The sequence below is a fragment of the Dendronephthya gigantea genome, unplaced genomic scaffold (assembly GCF_004324835.1).
Source record: "Dendronephthya gigantea isolate DGI-Jeju-01 unplaced genomic scaffold, DenGig_1.0 000065F, whole genome shotgun sequence".
Lineage (NCBI taxonomy): Eukaryota > Metazoa > Cnidaria > Anthozoa > Malacalcyonacea > Nephtheidae > Dendronephthya > Dendronephthya gigantea.
In genome coordinates this window covers 28,837-32,524 of record NW_021163075.1, presented here as the reverse complement: position 1 = coordinate 32,524, position 3,688 = coordinate 28,837, and the positions used below count along the sequence as shown (strand labels likewise).

The following is a 3,688-nucleotide window of genomic DNA, read 5'->3' as shown; positions in this document are numbered from 1 at the left end:
CAGGTCCAGACGGTGTACCAAACTGGATTCTCAACGATTTTGCAGAAGTCCTTGCACAGCCTGCTTGTTCTGTACTTAACAGTTCATTTGCAGAACAAAAATTCCCGTCATCTTGGAAACTGGCTGATATCACTCCCCTAATTAAAACTAAACCCGTAACAAACGCGAGTAAGCACCTTAGGCCAATATCACTTACCCCAGCGTTATCCAAGGTTGCCGAAGACTTCATTGTCACAACGTATATCGCCCCAGCCATCCTCTTGATTATTGACCCAGACCAGTTTGGAGCCATTCCAAAGTCCTCAACCACACAAGCACTTATCTCAATGGTACATAATTGGTCAGAAGCTACTGATGCCACTGGTGCAGCGGTGAGGATTATGTTGCTAGATTACAGGAAAGCGTTTGATCTAATCGATCATCGGATTCTGACTGGAAAAATTTGTAACCTCTCGATACCCCTTGGGATTGCACGCTGGGTATGTGACTTTTTGAAGGACCGACAACAACGTGTGAAGCTTGCCAACGATTGTTACTCGGAATGGGGCTGTATACCCTCAGGTGTTCCCCAAGGTACTAAACTTGGCCCGTGGTTATTCCTGTTGATGATCAATGATTTGAGATGCCCCAATGCAAACAAGTGGAAGTATGTTGACGATACGACTGTTTCCGAATTCATTAAAAGAGGAAATCGCAGCACTATCCAAAGCGACGCCATCATTGTGCAGACTGGTCACATAAAAACAAGTTACAGTTAAACACAGACAAGTGCAAGGAGATGATCATTGATTTTAAGAAGCAAAAACATTCTTTTGATCCGATTACAGTAGAAGGAAAGGAACTTGAGGTTGTTAGCCATGCCAAGATTCTTGGAGTGACTATTTCTAACACTTTACTGTGGAACGATCATATCAACGATGTCATAAGGAAGTCTAACAAACGTTTAAATTTTATAGTTTTGCTAAAACGCGCATGCGTACCAATAGAAGATATCATTATGTTCTATTGCACCTGCATCAGACCTGTGCTTGAATATTGTGCACCTGTATTCCACCATTCTCTGTCGAACTACCTAAGTGAGGACTTAGAACGAGTTCAAAAACGCGTGCTGTCGATATTATCTCCAGAAAAGTCGTACCAGCAAAATTTAAAGAAATTTAATGTACCAACACTTCAAAGTCGGAGACATGACTTGTGTAAAAAACTTTTTAAAAAGATCATGTGGGATCCATCACACAAATTATACGGTTTACTTCCACAAAGACACCAACCAAAGTACAATCTTAGGAAAAACAAAACATTCAATATTCCCCAAATCAAGACAAAGCGTTACCAGAACACTTTTATTCCGTCGATGTGCAGCTCCTATTAATAACATATCTTAGAGTTTCGAATATTTCACACTATTTAGTTGAATTGTACATAAGATTATATGCTTTATTTATACTTACTTAAATAGTCTTATATTGTATACCTTTTTTAAATGTAAATTAATTACGCAATTCAGCACCAGGGCTGCGATGTAATTTTTTTGGAATAAACTATCTATCTATCTATCTATCTATCTATCTTCACAAACACAACAGCATCTCTCTTGTGTAACACATGAAAATCCCAAGTAATTCAGAAGAAGTTGCCGAAGGCAGGTCTCTTGTGATAAGCAGTATTCTTTCATGGATTTATCTACGTGTTTCACATTGTCTGATACGTCTGAATTGTTATAATATAATGTTGAACTGGCCAAATGACCTGAACGACCAGCACGGCCAATTTCTTGGACATAGGATTCAATGCTACCTGGAGGTGTAATGTGAATAACATGCACTATATTTGGTGCATTAACTCCCATTCCAAGGGCTGATGTAGCAAATATAACTCTTATCCGTGAGTTTTGTTTCTTAACTTCTGATATGATAGTCTTTTTCATTTCATTTGTTTGGGGTGCATGGAACTGTGCAAACAATCTCGCAACTGAATCCTTAGATTCCCCCACATATTGTTTCTCCTTTAACACTCTTTCAAACAACCCATATGCATAACCACAGTATTTGAGTTTCATGTATATCACTGTCATGGGGTAACTTTCCAGTTCAACAGACAATTGATTAGCAATAGGTAGCAGGATATTACTATAACTTTCATATATATGCTGATTGCTCGTTCGCATCTTCTTTTGAAGAAATATATTTCTACGATTTGGGTTAGCTGACACATCTTTGCAAGAGCTGTTGAAATTCATGCTATTTTTTAGGTTGCTCAACATATGTGGTGGTGCTGTTGCTGTGAGTGCAAGAAATGGAGTTTTTGGAAAGAAGGCACGAACAATGGACAAATTTCCAAAATCTTTTCTGAATTCATCACCCCTTGAAAACAGAAAAACTCTCATTTAGGACAAGATGCAGGTTAGACCACTCCATCTAGTTGCATAACTGCAATCTCTGAGTAGTGATTATGCTGCCTTTCTTGCCACCCACAAAATAGTATTTGAAAGGTGAATATAAATTAATTAAATTTCCTTGCGTATTAACAGCATGATTAAATCACTGGTTGCTAGGAGAGGGTTATGGTTATTTCCCTAATAGTATTGCAGGCCAATTAATAATTTAGCCAAATTAAACAAAATAGCAGAAAGTTCTTTTCATGCAAACTAGACAGCCTTGGATGAACAAAAAAGCCAGAATTAAAAAGGTAAACAAAATACTGGCAAAAGTACAAAATATTGTACATACGAAAATCTAGGATTGAAAATTATGTCCCAAATGAAATGATCTCAACATAGCAGTTCCAAAATTGTTACGATTTTATCATGCTAATAATAAGCAATTGCTTGTACAATAATTAGGGATTAATAGTATGCGCCATCGAATGATTTCCAATAATAATACTAATACCAATACATTCTTCCACTGTACTATGTGCTATGCATGAACAACTTTAAATTTATATGAATATACCAATAACACTCACCACATTTCCACGCAATGTGCTTCATCTACAACACACGCCACAACATTTCTTTGAAACACTGTACTTTTCATTAGATTTCTTCCTTTCTCACCTAATAAGGCTTCCGGGTGGGTAAAAAGAAGTTGAACATCTCCATTTAACATCTTGTCGCTTAAAAGTACACCTACATCATCACTTTCTGCATTCATTTCATCCGATTTAAACAAGCTTTCCGCTACTACTGGAGAACTTCTGCCTCAATACCGATGTTCTTAGCAACCTTTAACTGGTCCTCGATGATTGCGTTTAAAGGACAGACAACAATAACGATATTTTTGTCAGCTTTGGTCAGCAAGAAATTTGGCAGAAGTTGAAACAGAAGAGATTTGCCAAAGCCAGTTGGTAAAACAGCAACGACGTAAATCCGTTTAGTATGTGCTCAAAACATTTATTCTGTAACGGCTTTAAGACAAACGATGGGAAACCTCCCATTTTTAAAGCATTATGAAGTCGCTGCAGCACGTGTAAGTGGTGTAAACACTTCGAAGGGTCGGCCATCTTGGAATATTTAAGTATCGATTTAAAACCACGATTCGTGGTTTTAGAATCAGCCGGTGCCAGGGCCTTCTTCTCTTCTCCCCCCCCTCCGCGTTTTCAATAAAGGCCCTAGGAACGAGGTTGATTTAGCAAATTATTATTGATAAATGATGGTTACTATGGTAACCATTATCATCATTTTGAT

The 3,688-nt window shown here is 37.8% G+C and overlaps 1 pseudogene; it reads right to left on the bottom strand.

Annotated features, from left to right (window-relative positions):
• Positions 1-1,575: 1,575 nt before the first annotated feature.
• Positions 1,576-3,438, bottom strand: LOC114530696 (annotated as a pseudogene).
• Between the last annotated feature and the right edge of the window lie 250 nt (positions 3,439-3,688).